We start from the raw sequence: 24,663 nt of genomic DNA, 5'->3' as shown, positions 1-24,663 counted from the left end.
ATTAGTCGCTATATTCTCAGTTACCACACCCATAGGTTGAATCGGACCTGGAAAGGGTTTCTTACTTATCAGGTCCATCATCTTGCCTTGTTTGGTAAGTTTGTTGGCTATTTTGTCTACCCTGCTTACAATTGGTTTCAACTGGGCGACAATAAAGGTTTCCATATGTTTCTTTAGTTCTCCTATAACCTCCTCAATCCAACCTGGAGGATTTACGTTTGTGTGCGCTATATTTTCTACCAGGGTGACCTCTTGTCTATCTTTGGGTCGACCCACTCCTCTAAGTGATTTGTTTTTCCTCTGTTGTCCCTTGGTCCTCCCCCGTTGTTTGGGTTTACCGTGGGTGGTGAGGTCAGTGTGGCCTGAATGATCTGCCTCTAAGAGAGGTATATGTTGTGTGCAGGGAACGCCCTCTAGTGGATTACTTGCTGACACTATATATTTCAGTCAAGATGGGGCTGTCAGCTAGTGTTTGATCCCTAGATTTCGTTGGAGTAACTACTATGGAGATAGGTGAAGCTGATAGACTCCTTTCCATGCATTCTATCTCACCAGAGACCTTTCTCAGCATCAGGTCAATTGCGGTGGTTTTTTAAATTTTGTTAGGAGGTGCAATGTTTGTTTCGGCCATAGATTGTTTGGGGGTTTCAGCTAGGTGTACTCTGCTCGTGGCCGAGCGTGTTTTTGGGGCGTTGGACATCTTGAGTGAGTTTGGGGCTAGGTCTTTCTCTCCCCCTCTATGCAATCTTGACTTCCTGCTTATGGCTGGCTGAATAGATCTAAGACGCTCTATAATAATATTTGCCCCTCACCCCCTTGTCCAAATTGGACAACTTGTTTTCAATAAGTTCAGTTGCCCAGTCAGGCACAAATTACCAGTACAAGTTTAGGAGTACCTGTCGCAGGCGTCAGAATCAAGGGGAGTGGCCCGTCCCATCCCTGGACGGCCACAGACGGCCAGCCCTCTGCCCGGGCTCCGCCCGGAGTCGCCCGCGCCCCTCCCGCGACGCTGGAGGAGCGTGGTGTCTTTATGCGCCTCCGGGCGCGGTTGAGTGAAGCTGCAAGCGGCGTTCCCGGAATCCCAGCAAAGGACCCTGGGAGATGTAGGCAGACAGGCTCGGCTTCTCTGAATGCTCCCCCCACTCGGCGGCCGCGATGGCAAAGGCGGCGCCGGAGGAGAGCAAGGTGAAAGGCAAATGTGCGTGGAGTTCAGGTAGGCTTCGTGGTCAGGAAAGAAAAATGCCCCCAATCGTTTGTCCGGCCCCGCTCCACAGCAGGAGCGTGGTGTCTTTATGCGCCTCCGGGCGCGGTTGAGTGACGCTGCAAGCGGCGTTCCCGGAGTCCCAGCAAAGGACCCTGGGAGATGTTGGCAGACAGGCTCAGCTTCTCTGAATGCTCCCCCCACTCGGCGGCCGCGATGGCAAAGGCGGCAGCGGGGGAGAGCAAGGTGAAAGGCAAAAGTGCGTGGAGTTCAGGTAGGCTTCGTGGTCAGGAAAGAAAAATGCCCCCAATCGTTTGTCCGGCTTATGAATGTCCTCTTCAAGACACACCATATCTTGTTTGATTCCTTCTAAAATAAGGTCCACATGCTTCAGCTGCATCCATTAAAGGCCTCCTTTAGGACTAGGAAACAAGAGACCCTGAGCTTAAAATAATATAGTCAACAATTTCCATTCAAGACATATGCCTCAATACACAGGTTTTCTGTGTCACAGCTTTGTCCAGAGACTGATACTGCCATAAAAGTGATAGCCAGCGGTAGAACATTACTGCCAGGAAAAACTATGCACCTTGTCACACTTGTCAGGAGTTCACTAACCATACTGGTGCTCGCATGCTTGTCAGGGCAGAGGTAGCTGTCTCGTGGAATTCAAAGGACTTTTCCGTCGCAACAAAATCCATGAGATCTAATCTAAGAGGCCTTGCATGTTAAAAACGACATTCAAACGGAGGGACATAATGTACATATGTCGCCCGCACTGTGTTACAGAAGAACTTATAGCATCACCACCGCTGTACAAGACTCCCTCTGAATGGCGAAATGTCTAAATAAACTAGGTAAGTAACTGGTGCAAGATTGTGTTAGGACACAGTGCCCTCCAAATTAAAAGAATCTATTACCGAAAAGAGGAAATTAATCCTGATCACGCATACCGGCCTTCCGGAAAGAATCAAAAATAATTGAGTGAAGAGTAGGCTCAACCCTGGTACATCTATTTAGTCGATGGGCCCCAATAACTATCCTCACAGCCTACCGCATAGGACCAAAGGTGCATTCCAATATTTCATGAAAGTGCACCCTTTGTGGTGTTCCGATTTGTATAACTCCCTCGTGCAGCACAGTGCGAGCTTCTCTAGGACACAACAGCCAGGATTCAAAAAGGTCCAGAAAGCGCATCATGAGCGGTGCATAATGGGGAATAATCATGTGTTGGATTTGCGGGGTGGCGGGAACCATGTTAAAATGTGCAACTCCTTTTTTCAGGCAATATATAGTACAGAGGGACGTGCCAAAGCAGGGAGCCTATACATTTGATTATTGTGAAATACTTACAGTAAATTTGCATAATAGTTCAACTAATTAGTTAGTCTAGACACACCTTTTGTTAATTCTACTAACAAAATTTCACATGGTAAATTGTTAAACTATGCTGGCCACCTTAGATTTTGCAACACTTTATACAGGCAATGCTATTACGGGAAAGGTACAAAAATATTGACCCAAACAATTTATGCTTCAATTGTTTACATGAAATTTGGTGTTCTCAAATAGAAGAAATAACCTAAGTACAGATATCAAAAAATAAATCAAACCTGTACTCATCCTCGGTCTTGTAAAGAGCCTCTGTTTGATCTAAGAAGATATAAGAAGAAATGCATCAAAACACATTCACAGGTGGGAACATATATTGTGCCTGGTGCTTCCACTAACATTTAGAGACTTTTTACTTTAGTTCTGCTCCCAACTGCATATATTATTCATTCCACCAATCACATAAGGTACTCTGGTAAGGATTCATTGCAAACTGAACCTAAAAAGCTAAAATAAATCAAATCAGCTCTATGATTATAGCATGGAACAAATTTCGTCCATATCATTGAGGCCGGTGACAGCTGTGTGAGATTTCTCAATTATTTTTACCTCAATTCTTTTCAGAACTGACGAAATAGAACCACCCCATGTAGTCACCTTGGGGCATATTATCAAGAACGGCGATAAAATTATCGCCGCTTTAGCGGCAGGAAACTGCCGCTAATGCGGCGATAATGGGCTTGATAATATGCCCTTGTGAATTCCCATAGCAGCCCAGGTTAACACCAGAAGTTGGGCTGCTATGGGAATTCACAAGGACATATTATCAAGACCATTATCGCCGCTTTAGAGGCAGTTTCCTGCCGCTAAAGCGGCTATAATTTTATCGCCGTTCTTGATAATATGCCCCCTTGTGTGACAAATATCACTGACCAACTCAATTCTTCTTTATAATGATTCATTTTTCGCACAATTCAAGCCGGGGACTGCCGTGAGGGGAACAGCCACAGCTAAGCATCCTACCGGCGCCTAACTGTCCGTCTTACCTTGCTCTGTTCACCACCGTGAGGGGAACGGCCGCCCGAGCACCACCAGCCTCCTGACCTCGTTGGTCCGCGTGTGGACTACGCATCCCTGGGGGCCTTGCAGGATGGCAGTTTCACGCGTCATCGGAGGGCCTCCAGGGAAGCTCGGCCCTCCCGCAGCGTGGGACGCGTGTGGGCGTGCCCGGGCCAAGGGCAGGCCCATCCGCCCCCGTCAGGGGCCAGAAGAGGCTGGGCTGGGCCATCCCCCTTACGTCTGCAGTTGGAGCCCCATATTACTGCTGTACCGGAAGATACTGGGAAGAAGTCCCGCGGACTGGTCTGAAAATATCAAACAGCTGCCCCGCATCTCATCACCCAGCGCCAGGAGGCGGCTGAAGGGCTTCTTCTTGACTCCAAGGACCCAGGATATCACAGGGCCCACGGGACAGAACCACAATAGAACCTCAATAGCCATCTAGGTACTGACCCTTGTTGTTTTTGTTGACTCTATTTTACCTTCACCCTGTGTAATTAAGCTTAATATAAGCCCTTATTCCCTAGAATGAGCAAGCGCAAGGCCATAACCTCTGTGGTGGGGAGCGGGGTAAAGGGGACCCTTGATGCTTTCCTCACAAGAGCGGAGTCTCTGTTAATCCACGAAATTCAGTTGACAGAGAAGAGAATTTCATTGGACAGGATCATGGAACACAAGCGATCCTCCATGGGCACTATAGCCATGTGCAAATCACCTAATGTTGGGATCGCGTCAGGCCAATTTAATCCAACCCCTCGCAACAACACAAAGGCCTTAATTCATGCCACTCCCTTGTCTCAGGGGGCTGGTCTGTCAACACAATCTATTGATTTGCCAGTCGCTGATTTAAATCAGTCACTGAACACCATAGAAGAGACGGAGGGGCATCCCGATCTAATCTCTCTGTCACCTGACGGGGTAGAGACGGGGGAAGGAGAGCCTGTGCTAGTCGTAAATCCATCAGGCGCAGGAATTACTCCAAGGGTATGTGGGGAGGTGGTCACACGATCTAAAAGGGCCCTGAAAGTCATGGGCACAGCAATCATGGCCTCCCCTTTAGTCGACTCAATGGCCCCAGGTAATCGAACCAGGGGGGGCATCATATGTCGCAACTCAAACCAAAACAGAGGGGTGCGGCTAAAGCGAGCAGGGTCAAAGAAACGGGGGGGCCCGCAGCCAACTCTCAGTGTCAAAATTGCGGTGAGGCAGAGATGAATCAGGGAGCGGAAAAGGTATTGTGGTCTAAGTTGGAAACATTTGCCTACAGGAAACGTGGGAGGTAAACAGCAGTGTATCTGCTTTAGAAGGGTACAAAATGTACTTTGTTCCTGCAAGCAAGGCAGCCGCTGGGAGAGCCAAGGGTGGTTTGATCACTTATGTGGACTTGAGGTTACAAGGGAGATGGGACGACCCGGACTGGGACTCGGATTTCATGCAATGGACCAGGCATCGCAATAAGGGTCTAAAATTAATTTTCATTAACTTCTAAAGTGCCATTATAGTGGGACAGACCTTAATAAGATTGTCCGAGTTGGAGTGCCGGTTGGCAGGAATACAAGAGCATGGGGCGATAAGTTCTAAGTTGGTGCTATTGGGCGATTTTAACTGCCATCCGTGCCCCTTCTTGAAAATTAGCAGGGGGGATTGGTCCTCTTGCCCATTGGCAGAGGGCTTGCACCTGGAACACTCTAGGAAGGGAAGTGAGATAAGCAAGGTCCTGGGTACACATGCCCTCACACACACTATGGATCTGATCAGAGTGGGGGAGGACAGTTTGGTTTACCCAACCTTTAAAGGTAGGGGAAGGGACACTTTCATTGATTTAATTTTTGTTACCAACACGTTAAAGTGCTGGATTACAAGTTTTAACATGGAGGCCAGTAATTTTAGTGATCACAATCCCCTAGTCTTGTCTATTAGGGACCCCAACCCGACCAAGCATTTATGCTGAAGGGAGGTGGCGGCATAATTAAAGCCACCGATCAGGGTAGGAGATGGGCTAACATTAATGGCTAAGCTTTCTATAGAGCGTTACTTGCAGAGAGTGAACAGCAGGTTTTGAAGTATCTAGATCTAACAGTGGAGGGGGCAGACTTGATCAAAGCATTTGAGGGTGTCGCCCAACAAATTGATGGCCTGCTCAGGAGTAGAACGCCGAAAAAGGAATTGGACACCCCTAGGTGGTTTGACCGTCAATGTTCTACTGTCCTGAGGGAATTGAAGTCAGCTTTAAAAACTGTCCCTAAAGACAAAACGAAGGTGTCCTTTTGTTGGGTGCGGTATAAACAGGCATTAAAATGCCGCAAATCCTCATTGCAGCAGCAGGCATGGGACAATCTAAGAGAAGCGGCAGAGTCGAAGGACTCGATCGCTTTCTGGAAAGTAATTAATGATCCTTGTTTTCAAGCACAAACGAAGCCCAAGCTAGCATGTCATATTTTACCAGAGTCTTGGCTTGAGCACTTCCAAGGCCTATAAAATCACGGCAGTATAACAATCTGACAGTAGCAGAGGAAGGAAGCGCGAGCCCAACACAGACACTTTTTTACCGGGAAGGGATAAAAGCGGGCATTGAGGGTCTGACACGGAACAAGGCCCTGGGCCCCGCTGGGATAACTCCAGACCTCCTAATGATCCAGGTAGAACTCTGGGCGCCCATACTAACCAGAGTTATAAATGCAGCAGTGGAGTCAGGCATGCCAGCGTCCTGGTCCAGGGCCACAATAGTCCCTATCTTTAAAAAGGGTAATAGGGATAGCCCACAATGTTATCGGCCCATTTCCCTTATTGATGTAACAGTGAAAGTTCTAGGTAGGGCCATCCTCAATCGGCTAATGGATTGGGCGGACAAACATGATATAATCACTGACACTCAGTATGGGTTTAGGTATGGCCGTTCAACCTCCAATCAATGCCTTAATTTATATCTTTTGGTAGCCAAGTACACTGTCGCTAGAGAAGAAACAGTGTACTTGGCTTTTATGGATTTGACGGCAGCCTTTGATCGGGTATTTTGAAAGAAACTGTGGGAACTAATGGGGGCTCTTGGAGTTGATCCAGGATTGGTAAACATCCTAAGAGTTTTGCACCAGAACACCTCTGCCCAGGTCAGATACAACGAGGAGGGAAGTACCACCGACTCCTTTCCATGTTCCAGAGGAGTGAGACAGGGCTGCATCCTGGCGCCTTTCCTATTCACTTTATATATAAATGGTTTAGACCAGTCACTCGGAGCTCTAGCGGTGGATTGCCCAAGGATAGGAAGGAGAGGGATCCCCGTCTTGCTCTGCGCGTGGACTCCAGTGCCTTTTAGAAGGTTTTGTCCGACTTATGGAGAGTTTAGATCTGTCCCCCAACCTCTCCAAATCATATATCATGGAAATGGGAAAAACACCAAACAGGAAATTTAAATATATGATTGGCACTCACTGTCTGGAAAAAGTGCAGGCATTTTCAAATCTAGGGATCCTATTTGATAGCCGCCTTAGTTTTAAAGCCTTGGCAGATGAGAAATGTAGCACATTAATTAGTTCTGTTGGGGCAATTATGAACTTCGCACGAAGGCTGGGCCGTTGGTCCCCGGAGAAAATATTGAAATTGTACAGTTCCATAAGCTGTGCCAAAGTTTTGTATGGCAATGAGGTCTGGGGCTTTATTGATCCACAGAAGCTTCAAACTGAAGAAAGCAAATATTTGCGGCGGGTATTGAAAGTTTTGAAAGTACCCCAGAGTACACCTTCCCATGTCATCCATGAGGAACTGGGTCTCACTCACATCAGCGACAGGTCGCAACTTAAACCTCTCACATGCTGGATTAGAATATGGGCAAACCCTGAAGCCTCACTAAGTAAGCAGGTAATAATGGACTGTATTGACCGGGATCGGGGTCGAAATATCCCTTGGCTCAAATACGTGAGGGAAACTCTGACGAGCCTGGGCTATGTTGATTATTTTATCCACCCAACTAAATTGCTACCCCTGGACAAGGGCCTCATTAAGATGGAATTTTTAAAGCAAGTGGCATCTATTAGGGAAGACAGGGAGCTGACCAAATCATGGGTGAGAGCTCACCTGTTGGCCAAATCCTGCTTGGACATGGAACCGTATCTGTCCGATATTTACAATGCACAGGATAGATTTTTAATGACCCGATTCAGGGTGAACCTACTCCACCAAATTTGGGCAGTTCCCGCAGGGTACACACCTTCCATAGAAATGAACAGTCCATGCGGCTGTGACCAACGGTCTCCGTAGGACACGCTTCACTTTGTTTTATTATGCCCTCACTATGCCCGCCCTAGGAAGTTATTTTTAAAAAGCATTTTAAAGAACACCAGGTTCAAACAGGCAAAGGTGGCCCTACTGTTCTTGAAACTGTCCACAGAGGTTTAAACACTTTTCTGTACTGTTCATTTTTTAAGATCGGCTGTGAGACTCAGAAACACTAGAGGCGAGAGGTGAATGTTCTCGATTTTAGCACCTCTACACTAGTAAAACATTTTTTTTAAATAATTAACAATGTGGGGGTGGGTTACCCCTCAGTATATATGATTCACTCACTTGTGCTTCAACCTGACAGATTTTAAACGTAACGCATCATCGAACTCTTGCCGACCTACTCTAACCCAGGACAACTCATACAAGACCCTTAAGATGATTTTCATGGAGAATTGGTTCTATTTTATGAACTGATTGTATATATATTTTTAGTCTGGTTTAAATTTTTCGTGATGCTTTTTAACATTGTACTTTTTATGGTACTGTTTCATGCCGAATAAAGTAATTTTGATTGATTGATTCATTCATTTTTCTGTAATGTTTGGCCATTGGTGCCCCTTGCACATGACATTCTATCCAGGACCTATGTTAGAGAAAGCATGTCTGGAGAACTGTGTTGTTTGGCAAGTATACGCCTTATTGCAGGGGCATTTCAGAAAATAAGTGATGTTTTTGGTGTTGCAATTGGAGACCATGCTCTGTTTATTCACAATACTAACAGACCCAAAACTCTGTTTAACACGGTCAAGGAACTAGCGGGTGCGCAAATTACAGGCACTGCCTCTCTGCTAAATGAACGACAATGTCAGGATCTTGACGAATTCTTCATGGACAAAATTGATAAACTAATCATTGATATCAATAGCAATAAAAATGATCCTACCCCACAGGCTGATACTGATTTTGTCCCCTTAGTCAAGAATTCCCTAGAATACTGGCCTCCCACCGCGTTAGACACACTGAAGGCCATTCTCAAGACCATCAAATCCGGATCCCCCCGCGACCCTATCCCCATTAAAATACTAAAACAACTGGATACCCCCTCCCTTGAAATCATGGTTGATACGTTAAATTCCTCCTTTGAATTTTCCATAGTTCCCGCACTTTGGAAACATGCCATGATAAGCCCACTGCTGAAGAAGCGCACAGCAAACCCTGAAATATTGTCAAATTACAGACCCATATCCCTGCTCCCTGTCTTTTCGAAATTACTGGAAAGACAAGTCCACTCGGTCTTAACCCATTTTACTGAAGAAAATTCCCTCCTCCATCCGTCGCAATCAGGTTTTCGAGCCGGTTTCTCCACAGAAACTGCTCTGCTGGGAGTCACCGAAAACATCAAGAAACTCCTTGATAACGGTCAAACGGTTGCCCTCATTCTGTTAGACTTGAGCGCGGCCTTTGACACCATATCGCACGAAAGGCTATCAACCACGTTAAGGAAAAATGGAATCTGTGGCAGGGCACTTAAGTGGATCAGGTCTTTGCTGACACAACGGATGTTCCAAATTACATCTTCCTCAGCATGCTCCGGAATGTTTAATGCCCCACACGGAGTGCCCCAAGGCTCTATTCTGAGCCCAATGTTTTTTAATCTTTATCTTAGACCTCTGGCCGACCTAGCGGACAGATCAGGACTCACCCTCATGACCTACGCCGATGACTCACAGATCATCTTCTCCTTGTCTGAATCCAGCCTGTCATCCCCGTCTCCCCTCAAACAAGGTCCCCTAAACATTTTCAGCTGGATGACTAGAAACCAGCTGCAACTCAATGGAGAAAAAAACAGAGATCCTCCTTCTGGGGAAACAACCGGATCTGTGGAACCCTTTGCACTGGCCTTCCCAGATGGGAAACTTCCCAGTCCCAGCCACCCAGGTACGCAACCTGGGGGTCATCGTGGATAGCTCCCTCTCCATGAAACAACAGGCCAGCAAAGTCGTCGGCCTATGTTTTACCATCATGAAGTGGCTGAGGAAAATCCTCTGGATGCTGCCCATTTCCACCCAAAAAAACGTAGTCAATGCCTTTATTACATCTCGGCTTGACTACGGTAACATTCTGTAACTAGGCTCAAATAAAGCTGTAGTACGGCGACTGCAGCTTGTCCAGAACTCAGCTGCCAGGCTGCTGTGTAGAATTCCTAGAACCACCAGGGTCTCGACTTACCTACGTGACCTGCATTGGCTCAGGATAGAAAACCGAATTAGATTTAAAGCCCTGAACTATATGTTCAGAATAAAAGCGGGCACTGCACCCAAATACCTACTAGCATTAGCCCAGCCCTATACTCCCAAACACAACCTACGGTCACAATCAGCAGCCAAATTTTGTGTGCTTAGGTTCAAACTCGCAAGAATGAGAGGTAGATCCTTTTCACATCTAGGACCAACCCTCTGGAACGCACTCCCTTCCTATATTTGCAAAGAGGAAAACCACGCCAGGTTCAGAAAGAACATCAAAACCTGGTTGTTCGAGCAATAACTAGAACGACCATGCCAACCCTTACTACTCTTCTGGGCTGTGTCTCTGCGCCGGGAAACCCTTTTTGGGTAGCTGTTGCGCCATACAAGTTTAAAAAATATATATATAAATAAATAAATACCAATAGCTTTACCAGTTTGTTGTCACTCGTAAATTTGCAGGCCAGACAGATTTGCACCTGAAGTGACCTACTGTTGGGGAAAACCCCAACATAGCCACTATATTTCTATTTTTACCACTAGCCCTAACACCTCTGAATAGTTGTTGACACATATTATTTCCTTTAAAAAAATGCTTTGAAATGTCAATGTCTGATAGGATATTCCAATCATATTGAAAAATGAACTTTGATGGCTTAGGTATTATTCATCAGGACACATGTCAGCAGATTATTGGTGGTCTCATTTTTAGGCACGAAGAGAGTTTCCCGTGGACTGCACCAGGTCTTTTTAAAGTACCTTTTTAGGGCAGCCTCTTCCTACAAGATTACCAACCAATATGTTTGTGTTTGTAAAATAATCGTTCTTGCTAGTACAATTCCTTCTAATGTGGAGGTATTGATGGAAAGCAAGATTTTCCTTTAATGTTCCTGGATGTCCACTTGACAAATGTAATAATGTATGTTCATTTGTTGGTTTGGTTAAAAAACTGACAGCTAATTTATCATTACAACTCACTATAGAGAGAAGGACTAAGTAAAACAAACAAATGGACTAAGAGCAAAATCATAAAATCTATTATTGCTCCCTCTTCTCACTATGAGCTATTTGTAACTCATACAACAAGGGGCAGAGCAAAAGGGAAAATAGTTCATTTTCTTAATACTAAACTCACACACTTTGCAGTGTCATGCTTTATCATAGGGTTGCATCTGACATCCAGGTGCAGAACAACACACTGGACGGAGCACAAGTTCTTTTTTTTTAAATATATAGTGTGGTAAAGATAGAAAGTATACGAAAACAAGAGGCAAAGAGAAGGGAAAAATGCTCCCTCAAGAAGGGATCGTGAAGTGCAGGCAAGTGCAAGTAAAACTATCTTAGAGGTACCAAATGTTACCTTTATTCTTGGTTCCCCATGATAGGGTTAAAAAATAGGGATATAAGGGGAAATCAATGCCCTTATATCTCAGATGCAGGAACCAACATGTTTCGGCCTATTTCAAAATGCCCCCAAGGGTCACGGCGGCCTTCGTCAGGGTATAGATCCCTTCAATTAACGTGATATTACCCCTCTCTGGGGTCTCAACGAAATGAGAAAAGAAAAATCTCCACTTCGCCTTCTACGTATTTCAGAGAGGACTCCATTTACTGAGTTTATAAGCAGGTCGCTAAACCCAGGACCGTCGTGGGGCCGTGATCTATTCGACCCTGGACTCAACGCTGTCTATGACCCAGCAAGTCAACACTGTTTCCTCCTCCTGCTTCAACACCCTCCGAATGCTCCGCAAGATCTACATTTGGATCCCCACTGAAACCAGGAGAATGGTCACCCAAGCACTCGTCAGCAGCAAGCTGGACTACGGCAATGCCCTCTATGCAGGAACCACGACCACACTCCAGAAGAGACTCTAACGCTTACAAAACGCCTCCGCACGCCTCATCCTTGGACTCCCTCACCACAGCCACCTCACCACCCACCTAAGAGATCTGCACTGACTCCCAGTCAACAAGAAGATCACCTTCAAACTCCTCACCCATGCTCACAAAGCAATCCACAATGCCGGACCAGCATACCTCAACAAACGACTGTCCTTCTACACCCCGAACCGCCAGCTTCACTCCGCCGCCCTCGCCCTCGCCACCATCCCATGCATCCGACGAACGACCACTGGTGGCAGATGATTCTCCCACCTCGCCACAAAGACATGGATCACCCTCCCTGTCCACCTGCCTCGGACCCAGGACCTGCTGACCTTCAGAAGACGGCTCAAGTCCTGCCTATTCAACCAGTAGCTGCCTCCTCCCCACCCCTTAGAGCCTTGAGACCCTCGTGGGTGAGTAGTGCGCTCTACATATTCTTGATTGATTGATATTTCCAAATGTTCAAGACATACAGTTCTGTCAGCTGGAAAAAAGGGGTGGATCATTAGAAAATAATAAAGGGGTAATGTGGTTAACATCCTCAACATCCTAACATTTTTGGTATTCCCAATGTTTTTGTATGTGAATTAAAAACGAGAAAGGGAACGTCCAAATGCAGATATTCTCTAGTCCTAAATATGTTTATTGTCCACTCTGTGAGATGCTAGCCAATGTTGAGCCTGGAGGACGGGATATGCACAACATGCAATGCACTTCCAGGGCAGAGCTTGAGACGCAGAGTGCCTCGGACCTAGGAATGTATCGGCAGTCTCAGAGAAGAAGACCTGCTGTTAGACCCCTAAGCTACAGCAGTGAAGCAGCGCCGAAGGCTCCAGTTTACCACCAGTCAAAACGGTGCTGAGGAGCAGGGGAGCAGGTGGCGCATATTTTGCTTTGCAGCCATTCTCTTGACCTATCGTGTGTGCTCACAGTGCCTGGTCACCTTCTCTTTCTCTAGTGGCCTCCTGAGGCAGGCGGGACCAGTGGGCTGCATGAGGTGAGGTGAGCAGGAGGGGAGAATGGGTCATTCTGCTGGTGCAGCAGTGCGCAACTAACTTGTCCCAGACACTAAATGTTGCTCAACCTGGCCTAACCTGACTCGCTGCTGCCTCCTGCTCACCCGTCACTCTCTGCCCACTGTCCCAACTTCCGCATGGCTTTACTTGGCTAACACCTGTCACTTGGTGCGATTTTTCTAATAAGCCTTCTGAGCAGCGAGTTGCACATTATCAGCGGACAACAAAGACAAAAAATAGACATTAAATCATTAAATAGACGCAAATAATAAAGCAAGACACTAACTTGGGGGGGGGGCACAGCATAGATCTAGCCCCAGCTCCTTAAATTTACTCAAAATCTTCACCTAACCCAGCTCACCAGTTAACACTCTCAGCCGTAATGCACACACGCTGAAAATGCTGAGACATCATCAGAGGAGGGGAGTTGCAGTGTGTTGTAGCAACCTGCAGCCCACCATTCACAGCCTGCTGCCCCGGTCCCCCCCACAGCTCCCAAACATACATCTGCCGATCACTGCCCACTTGCAGAGGGGGGCCTTGAGGGCTCTTGGGGGTTCCGAGGACAACCAGGCCGGTGGAGCTGCCTTGGGGAGCCTGACACGATACCTATCAGGCTCCCGGCTCCTGGTCCAGCCCACTGGAGTGAGGCAATTGGGAGAGGGCCAACTGCAGAGGCAGCGGGAGCTGACCCACCGACCTACCGACCTACCGACCTACCGACTAAAGCAAAGGAGCACCAGTGCAACCTGGGGTAGAGCGAGCAGGGTGGCCTTAGAGTGCCGCAACTGAGGGAGCGCTCCCGGCAAGCCCCTATGGAGGTGGCCCAGACAGTCTGGGCATGGCTTGTGGGGGCTGTGGTTCCCCACTTTGCACCTCCAGCATTGCACTCACAGACCACCAGCTTCCCTTAAGACTGCCCTAGACTTCTTCAAGAGGCAGCCAGGAAAAATAGGCAGCTAGGAACACCACAGCAAAAACAGAGGGAGTGTCATGCTCCTGCACCCAAAACAGGAAGATCAGCTCCCCTTCCCTTTTGCAACTCAAATCAAAGACACCATTTAGGAGGCAAAAGTCTCAGAAAACATTGGTAAGTGCCTAATCATCTGCATAGGCCCAAGGGGGGTCAGCAAAGGTGGACAGGAGGGAGGAAGAAAGGAAGGAGTACACCAAAAACACCCTGCACAAGAACTGAAGTATGACGCTCAAAAAGAAGTTGTCTCATCAATAAGGAACATTAGTGGGAGACAATGAGCTCCTTGGATCAATTCACCCAAGGGTCACAAGAAGCATGGCCAAGCAACTCAACCAGGAGTTACCCACAGTGTCCGCACCCGAACAAGGGCTCATAACTCAATATTTTGAAGCACCTGGATGTCAAACAGCGACTTTGGACAGCTCCTTGGAAGGGACAGAAGAGGTGACAGAGAACAAACCTCAAAAGCTGGGACCCAGATAAGGTAGGGTGGACTCCCCCCTCCTCGGGACCCCTGTCCCAAAGCACAGAGCTCACTCATGCTCCGAAGATTGGAAACAAGAAGTACAAGATCTGCCCCCCTTCAGAGAGCACCAAGGGGCAAATGAGGGTCAGAGTGTTAACATCTGCATAGAAAGAGTCCAAGTGACAGAACACAGGTGGTTCCCACAGAACAAAGAGAACATGGAAAACTCTAGGAAGTCAACAGATAAGGCAAACAGCCCTCAATCGACTGAAGCTCCAATCGATTGGCGACGGGACCAGGACTACGAGGCAAAAGACTCATCGCCATCCACCCGAGATCACCCATAACTATCTCTCCTGCAATCAGTCAAAAGGCCAGATCCCCAGAGGCAAAAGATCTCACTGCCTCATTCCTACAGAAACTAGAATTAACAATAGAAAGATCCCTGGATCTTACCCCAAAATTGTTTGGGAAGAACAAAGAGGCAAATGATCCCTGTGCGGAGTGCCAGCCAACAACAGACCAGAATACCTCCACTTGAAAGCTATCAGAGAAGCCCAAAACACTATAGCAAGGGCCCTGATATGGTAGTCAAGAAAAATGGATATCCAAATAGATATCCTGCAATCAATCGCCCAGAGCCTTGTGGACCAGGACAACAGGCTGGCAAAGCTGGATGCAAGAGTTCACAATAACTAGGTTTCGATTGCCTGCACATGCTCATGTGCTGACATCATAGAAAAGTGGGTTGTGCTGCCCAAGATTCGTGGGGACATGGTAGCTTTACCCAGTGGCAAGGAGAAATCATCGGCACAACTAGTGGCTCACCCAGGTCAACATCAGGGAACAAACCTCCATCGGTCTCTAAAGGAGAATATAGCCTAGCCATGAGCCCAGAACCAAAGGAAACTAAGGAAGGGCAAACATGCTAAATTACCCTGGTTACCTAAAGAAGGAAGGGAAAGCTCCCGACAGCTCACAAATCCCTGACTATCATGAAGGGGCAGCACTCAAGGTGAACACCGAGGGGGCAGTAGGTGTGAGGGCAGAAGCCCCCTGTCCAGGAGGGCAAAGAAAAGCTGAAAAAGCTGCTGAAAAGGTCAAAAATAAAAAGAAGATCAATCATGCCGTCAATGATGAACAGTCACAGCCCTGAGAAAAGCAGCAACCCGAGGCCACTCTATCCCATCTTCAAACTTAAACAGCAGAATAAGCCACAGGCTACTACGGAAGAAAAAAAGGCTCTGTCACAAAAAATCAAGTATCAGGCCATCCAGCAACTAAGGGGGGGGGCAACATCAGCCCCAGGATGGGTTGCTGCATTTGTGGCAAGCCCAGAAAAGAAGTATGCCTGCACACAAATCAGGGCTTCCAAGAGGAACAATATTCCCTTGCAGAGGGAGCAGCACATAAATGAAGCTTGGCTGGCACCTCAAGCTGGGCAGAAGGTAGACCACAGGGCAGAATCTCCAACACCCTCTCTTCAAATTTAGGCCTGCTCACTCACCCCCAGGGGGAGGACAGGCACCCAACTGATGGACATTGGCCAAATGAATCACCCCAATTAACAAGGTGGTGCTCACCCCTAGGCATTTCAACAAGGACCGTCATGACATCCTGAATAGGTCTAATACCTTTGGCTATTGGGCCACATTGCTACCTTGACACAGATCACATCTAAAAATCTGGAATGGGTAAAATTCAGAAGGCTACAAGTGGACATCCAGGGAGATCCCACACTGGTGGGTTTTAGCCAACAGCATCTTCAACTAGCAGTCCTAGGCAAAGCTCAACAGCTAGCCAGCTGGGGTATAGAAGTACAAGTACCCAGCCTGACAAAATATCCATACGTCCTCATCACCCACCCGGGGAAAGGGGGCCCCATCAATTTTGAAAGGAACAAACAACCACAGAAATGGAAGGAGGAAGATCGTGGAACAACCAAGCACCCCGATAAATATTCCTGATACCTATTGAGATAACCAGCGTACAGTGCAAATGAGCCAGACCCAGAAGACAACACCTGGGGATCCCTAGCAGCAGCATCCCTAACCACAGACAAAGTCTCTTCAGCACAGGAAGAAACACGGGGGCACTCGTTGATGGTCAACAACAGCTAACCCTTATCTCTTGGAACATTTCAAGGCTAAGTAAAATCTCCAGGGATAAGAAAACACAGGATTATCTAGCAAAGGGAGACATTCTATGCTTACAGGAAACCTTGGCTTTGTCAACAACACTATTAGTCGGCTTTTACAAACATCATTTAGCCTCAAGGAAAAATAACATTTTTAGCCACCCATCAGGAGGCCTGTCAGCTTTTCTAAGCCACGCTTGCAAATTAAAAAAAAATCAGAAATAAAAGTAAAACCTCCCGACCTGCAAGTTTTGAAAATTCAGGGGCTCGGGGTGAGTTGTCAGCCTTACTGACTGCTGCTAATAGATTGCTACATCAACCAAGTCCAAAATTAAATGCAATCTTACATGGAATCCTTCATCAGTATACTGAAAGATGTACTAATGGAATTTTAACACGATAATTTAATAATTGCCGGAGATTTTACCATGAGAGGATTGGATCAGGCTCTAGACTCGCATAGAAATGGGAATAAGGCGAGCCCTTGCTCTCTTTACTTCAAAGGTTTTTTAAGCTGCAGTTAACTCATTACACAAAAAAAACATGCTCCCCTTTGTGGCGCCCCAAACAGACCTTTAGGAACTTTTCTACAATTGATCCTACTTAATGAGAGTCTGCCTGAAAAACTGGGAGACATCGCCATTGACGAAAGAGGGGACAATGACCACAGGGCTCTGCGCACCTCTTTTCATCTTGCAACACAACCAGCAGCTCTCGAGCAAGTAATAGTAGGACCCGCTGGAGAAGAGCGATACAGTGCCCTCAAATGAATAAAATGGACTGGCAACCTCGGAATCAACGAGGGAAGCACGGTTGAGGATAGGATCTCCATCGAAAGTACTAAGTCACTGGGAAGCCCTGACAGGAGAACTACAGCAGAAATTGGGGGAAGCCCAGCATAAAAAAGAGATCCAGTCTAAAGTCATCTTCTTATGAGCCATGTCTCAAAGCAAACACGCCCTGAGGAAGGCACTCAAGACAAAAAAAGAACGTAAGAACATTGTCAGAGCAGACCCTCATAGCCACTCTGAGGACAGCATACAAGAAGAAAGTATGGGAGCATAAAAGAAACCTCACCAAAGAGAAATGGCTCAAAGTGTTATCCTTGATAAAGGAAAAAACAACTCCAAATTATGTAGATACATCCACCAGCTAAACTCCCAAAGCTCAACAAGAGAGAATGGTGTTGCAGAAAATGAGTGGGAAGCATAGGTAAAAGGGATGTATGCAAGAGACCCCCCAACAGTCTGGCCCATCACCCTCAAGAATACCCTGGAAGCAGCCCAAGACATGGAACCCCTCACCAAGAGCTTAGAGAAAGCAGGCCCAGAGACCACCCAGGGCACTTGCTTCACTGAAGGGGAGATAACGAGGATCATTAAGCCAAAGATAAATTACCGTGCACCAAGGTCCAACGGCATTCCTGCCCTGGTATTCAAATTAGCTCAGGCATTTTTTGTCCCACTCCTGACCCCACATTTTAATCATGCCTTCGCATCAGCAATAATACTGCAGTCTTGGAAAGGATCAATCCTATTTCCCACCCATAAAAAAGGCGATCACTCAAACCCTGCCAACTACAGGCTTATCGCTCTGCTTCACCTCAAAGCCAAGGCCTACTCTCGAACACTACTGAAAGATTTGAAGGGAATGGTCAAATAAAAACGAGATCCTCTCATTACACCAGACATGATTTAGGGTAAATAGCTCCACAATGGACAACATCATGGCACTGGCCTACCTCTCCAAACAAGCGGTTAAAGAAAATCATCCGCCTAAGTTCTGCTGCTTTATAGACTATAGCACAGTCTTTGACTGAATTGATTGAGGCAGGCTCTGGGGAAAACTGAAAGCCTGGGGAATCCTGCTGAAGCTTCTGAAAGCAATTACAGCTCTATATAAGGGATCATGGGCCTAGGTCAAAATAGGCCCAGCAGTGGTAACATCAAGACTAGAAACCAACAATGGACTCAATCAGGACTGTGTTTTGGCCCCACTAGTATTCAACCATTACACCACGGACATGGGGAATGCCCTGAAAGAAGCCAGCTTAGTGCCCCAGAGACTGGGCAAGGTCAGGCTCGCAACCCTCCATTACGCTGATGACACAGTGGTAATGGACCACACCAGGGTGGGCCTTCAGCGAGCCCTATATGAACTCAAAAAGTACAATAAGGAAAACAGCCTGTTAGTCAATCAGAGCAAGATGAAGATAGTAGTATTCAGCAAACACCCCACAAAAGCAAGCAACTTGGCAACTGGGAAACCATCAAATAGGAACAGCATCAGCCTACAACTATCTGGGGGTCACGCCTGTGGTACACGTAAAACATCTAAACATCAAAACCAACCATGCAATCCTCTCACTGAGATGCTTAAGTCATCGCCTGTCAAGTCCAACAACACAGCCAGTACTGACTGTTCCCAAGCCAAAATGTAACCCGGCCATCCATTACAGCCACCTGGCCTTTCCTGGAGCTCTAGACAAATTCATTGCAGGAGCCCAGTTAAAAGCCTACAAGACAGTGCTGCAGGCACTAAGACAAGCCGTAATATCAGGCTATGGCTGGAACTCTGCCTCTGCACACCAGAATTGGCTCTGCAGTAGGATTTAATTAAGTACTACATCAGGGTCTTAAAGCCTCAGATAATACCCTCAAACATTAATTGAAACCGATGTTTAGTGAATCGGATTCCCCCTGTATTCTAAGTTGAGCCAAACAGTAGGGAACCTGAAGAAGGAAGCAGAGAGCCTGACCTCACTCGAGATTCGACCATCCACCGGGACAAATGCTGTGAAGCGGCATGTCCGGCCCATTTCGTACAAAAAGGATCGGGCCTCACTCTGCTACAACTGTAACACAACTGCATAGACGCATCTAACATCCTGGGAAAAGCACAATATCTAAGAAGAAGTTTCAGCCCAGGATTGCAGGAAATTTCCCTCATGATCTCTGACTTTAACCCAACATGGGCCTGAAAGGGTGGAGCAGCCTCTTGTCGGTTATGCAACTACCGCAAGGAATCCTGGCTTCATCTACTATGCTGCTGCCCCGAACTGGCCAGAGGGCGTCATCGGCTGCTTCACCCCACTTTTAGGGTTAAGGGCACAATTTCCTTCAAGGAGGCCACAGACTGGTACTTCTCTGAAACAAACATTTGTACCCTCCTGAGAGTGGCGAAGTTCACACACTTAATCAGACAGGCACTCGCTGCCGTGCCACAGTCATGAGAACTAGCGGCAGCCAATAAATACAAACAGATGGAATTTGGCAATAAAGAGCCTCCAATGAGGGCCGCAGCTGGGTCCAGCAGATGAACAATTTCCACCATCAAAGTTGAGCCTGCAGGGCCATCACGAGAGGGAGCAGTGTAACCATAACAGCAATGTGGCATGAGGAAGCTGCATCCTATTGCTGACCTGAACAATTGAACATCCCATGACCCGGTTTGAAGACAACGAACTAGAGCTGAACCCACATACACCAGAAAGGTGACATTAATGATTCACTCCCCAGGCCTCTCGTGCCGAACCACAAGAACTCAAAGATTTTTTTAACAGATTGTAATGAAATGTCATGCAATATAAAAATAGACCCCACCCGTTGGAAAGGAATGATTTCACCAACAAAATGGGAAACAAAACAATTTGCGGCTTTTATGAAATTAAGTGACTGGAGGGTTCGAAGGAAGGGGTAGGGTGGATGGGGAGTCGATTTTAAGTTCATTTTACTATAACGATTTTAAATAATTGAACAGTTAATATATTTAATGACTTACATACTTATAGGTGTAAATTTAAGTAAAACCAGAATATGTCTGGAAATTAACAATCTGTAAAATACTTAATTGCACTTTCCTAAATCTGCTATACATCTAAGTGAAATCAGGGTGTACGTCTATGCTTGTATGGCTATCCTCCATTTTGTGAATCATGTCCTAGGTATTCATTATTGTACTAATTATACCTACCTTACTGATCATGATTCATTGTTTTTAGCACTTGACTTTTTTCGCATACCTTAATATCCTTCTTTACTAAAGTTTAGAAACTACTTCCTATTGTCCTCTCTTTAAGAGCACAAAAAATATAAAACCTGCAGAACACGAACTATAAAAAAAAAAACAGGGGCCTCATTTATGAAAAGTGATGCATCGCTGCGTGAAAACAGTGATGCGTCACTTTTCACTGCGCCCTCCTTACGAGACCAATGATGCGTCATATTTACAGTATGACGCATCATGGCGCAAGGAGTTACAGATACGTCAGTATTTCTGACGTATCTGTATGGCGCAAAAGTGACGCATAGCTGGAGTGTGTCACAAAAGTGACGCAACTCCAGCAATGTGTCCTTTCACATTGAGCAAGCCCCATGTGAAAGGGCCTGCGTCAGTCTTACGCCTGCTGTGAGGCAGGCGTAATAAATTGACACATTTGTGTCCTAGAAGTGGCGCAGTGAAATCTTATAGATTTCACTGCGTCACTTCTATGACCCTGTCTTGCGTTTGAACGCCCCCCTGCATACACTATACCTGGCGTAGGTATAATGTAGCGCAGGGGTTTACAAAGTGACGCATCTACCTAGATGTGTCACTTTGTAAATATGGTGCAACAAGGCACACTTTTTACGCTGCTGGTGTGTCACAAAAAGTGACGCACCAGCGGCGTAAAAGTGACGCACAGCCTCATAAATGAGGCCCCAGTTGCGTAGGAGCCATTAGATATTTTTGTTTTTCAGAAACAAACTCCTGCTCTGGGAGCTTGTTAGTAAAAAACAACAAAGTCTGGTGTGCAGCCATCAGGAGCACAGCGAACGTGCACCAAACCGTTCTGTGGCTTCATAGGAGCTGCCGTGATAGCGACTCCTTTGAATGAACAGAGATCACTGCAGAACCTGTGGTGTTCTCTTAATTTGTCAGTCTACAGTCCGGCTGGGGCGGTGGAGTGGATACATGACCTCTGCCATCCTGAGGAATGAATGAAGAGTCGTCCACTTTCTGGCCCACTGATTTCACTTGTGCCTCACAGTTATGCTATGCAAATCTTTAGAGCTTATGAGAGTTTCACTTCCACTTGTCTGTTGACTTGTTAAAGTAGCCCCCTGATCTGCATATTAGGACTGCCAACGTACCACCAACAACAGCTGAACAGACAGCAGAGAAACTGCTTAAATAGAACTGTAATGGAAAACAACTTTTTTTTTTGATTGGCAAATGAATTTGAGTTTAATTAGTTATCCTATTCTGAACATGTGAAATCAGCAATGAAAACTAGCACATGCTTTAAAGAATTATGCACAGGCTCATGGTATATACTACTAACAAGTTGTAAAATATAAGTACTAAGGTTATTTGAAGGTGCGCAGTGAATTTCCAATTAGCAGAATTTAAAATGATGGAATGATTATAATTAATCAACAACAAATGAATTCATTTATACATTCATACTGAACCATACCCTCATCCTGTCATTTTTACAAATTTGTTGATGCCTAACTGAAATGATAATAGTTAGGTAATTACTAAATGTAGCCAGTATGTGTTGTGTGCAATGTTTTAACAGACATTTATATACCTTATTATTAATGTACTTCTGTTTTTGTTTGTTTTCAGACTTGTCAGCTTAAAATTCGAGTAACAGACAGGTCCAAACTGTTTTGTGAAGGAACGCTTACTATCAACATTAATGATTTAAATGATGAGTCTCCGGAATTTGAGTAAGAATTTATTACAATATTCCCTTTGTCAATAGCAATTACGAATACCTCAGGTTTGAAATAGTTTGAACATTGAGGAGTTTGTGAGATGTCTGTAACTACCGGTCTTAAACTTACGATTTTTAATGAGTTGATAATTTGTTGTTACCCTGTCTTGTCTCAGGCATAAGGCATGAGCATGAATGCGTGACCGGAATGACGAGGTGTGATTTTAAACGCTAATGGAACAGAGAAAGAAAAATATTGACGTTTGAACATGAATGCTTATCATCATTCATTTTACTCAAAATCTGCAGGGAAAAAAGAAAATTGGCTGCTATATAGTAAAGTCCGATTTGAGTTATTTATTAACCATACATTACAAGAATACTGACTGTAATGTATCAAAGAATTATAAGGCACACTGCTGAATGAAATACATCCTTGTTCTGAAGAGAGAAGACGCAGGAAAGCAAAGTGAAGTCTACAATAACGGTGAAATACCAGGCTATTGTATGCTTTCAGGGCCTTTTTAGGTCGAGCCTGAGGCCGCGCGTAAGAGCTGTTCTGTGGATGATCTGTGGTAGTTCAGTAGGGGAGAGAAACGTCGCCCACTGTCTGGCCCATATTTTTAATTGGCTTGCGTCTTTGTCCTTTGTACATGCTGGCTTCTGATTCGTTAATTGGCTTGCTAGTCCCTCCTTAGTATGACCATGTCGTCATTTGTATCCTCCCATGGTTACAGGCCCCTTTACTTGGTTGTTACACTGTATGTATACTATTTCCTTTATTATTATTTTTTCCTAGGTTAGGCATGACGATGACGACGAGCTTTGCTTACATTCAGCAGCCATCCCTGCTTTCACTTTCTCAGCAGCAGGGACAATGGCGGCCGCTTGTTTCCAATGCTATATGTCTCGCACTTAAATGAGAGACCTATAGCATTGCAAATATTTTTTTAGTCCCTCTTTCATTTTTAAACAGAGCTCTCATTGATGTTTTCATTTTGTGATCTTGCCCGGAAATGGAAAATGGACTAGCATGGCAACCTACTTTCTGTATTGCATAAACATGGCGGCCATTTACCAAGTTTGTCCCAGGTTGTGGGAGTTAACGCTGCTTAATAACGTCTCGTGAACGAGCACAAAGATGAAGCTGACCCGTAAGCTAGTGCTGTCACAGGCCAGGGCATGCAAGTTGGAGACCGTGAGAAAACTGAACTGATGAGGCAGCCTGTTAAGCGACAACTAAGTATGCAGGTAGATGCCTAACATAGAGGTGATCACCCTCAGCATCAGCCAGTGCCAGAACCGGCCCGAGCTCTATTTGGGTAAGAACGTCCAGAGCCTGCGCGAGATCTGTCACCTGCAGATGCTGGCCTGTCTGTGGGTGCCTTGTTTGGGGAAGAACCCCTGCTGTGGCCCGGACCCCCACCAATACTGGATGACAGTCCTGAGGACTCTGCCCAGTCTGCAGAAGCTGGACAACCAGGGCATGAGTGAGGATGAGCTGGGCAAAGCCAAGGAGGAAGGGGACCTCCGGCTGCAGCCTTCTGCCAGTGTAGGCAATAGTTGCCATCCAACGCCCGCTGGTTCCGCAGACATGAAGAGCGACCTGCTCAACTTCAGCATGAAGGAGACCAACAAGATCAGGGAGCAGCTGGGCATGAAACCCCTTCCTCGGGACAAGTTCTCTACCTGTGCATCCCCAAAGCAGACTGGGAGTGGCACCTGGTTGACAGAGGGGGATATCGTCTTTAGTGCCTGCTGCTGCAAGAGCTCAATAGGAATGGACTGCAGGCCATGCACCAGGGGACATGCTGCAAGTGCTGCAGCAGAATGAACGGTGTAACAATGGCCCACTCCGGCACTGTGCACCATGGTTGGAGAGGCCCCAGGAGGCTCAAAGGGTGGAAACCGCTTTCGCTACGGGAGTCTCTGATTTTGCATTGTTACAAAATTGGCATCAGGGGCCAGTAACAAAATCAGCAGCCCTGTCACTTTCCAGCCTAGGCATCAGAGCAGTACACGCGCTAGGCAGAGACAGACACACCGAAGTCCATCTTTCATTTTCACTACATCAGTCATGGTGGAGCTAAAACACAGACGACACCCCTGTGCCGACATGGTGACAGAAGGTGATGTAGGCTTTCATAGAGAATGGAATGCCATTGCCTGCCCTGAGCTGGAAATGCCACCACCAGGTTATACGAAGGCGGAAAATTTCCTTTGTCTACTTTGTAATGGGAAATGAGTTCGGACACTGGTGGGTAATTGCCATTTGCCATTTCAGGCCCTATTTCCTTACTCCTAATGCATTTCTGAATAGTTTGTGCGCTACCCCAAGTTGAAACTATTGACGCATTTTATCAAGGTCATTTGAACGCTGTTCTTTTACTCTCCCTGTGTCTCATTGAATGGCACAGCGTCCTTGCT

At 46.3% G+C, this 24,663-nt stretch overlaps 1 pseudogene; it reads left to right on the top strand.

Annotated features, from left to right (window-relative positions):
- The first annotated feature begins 23,377 nt into the window (after positions 1-23,377).
- LOC144762573 (cilia- and flagella-associated protein 410-like) lies at positions 23,378-24,326 on the top strand (annotated as a pseudogene).
- The last annotated feature ends 337 nt before the right edge of the window (positions 24,327-24,663 follow it).

The sequence above is a fragment of the Lissotriton helveticus genome, chromosome 1_1 (assembly GCF_964261635.1).
Source record: "Lissotriton helveticus chromosome 1_1, aLisHel1.1, whole genome shotgun sequence".
Taxonomy (NCBI): Eukaryota; Metazoa; Chordata; class Amphibia; order Caudata; family Salamandridae; genus Lissotriton; species Lissotriton helveticus.
Note: the sequence above shows the minus strand (reverse complement) of the source record. Positions and strands in the feature narration are given on the sequence as shown.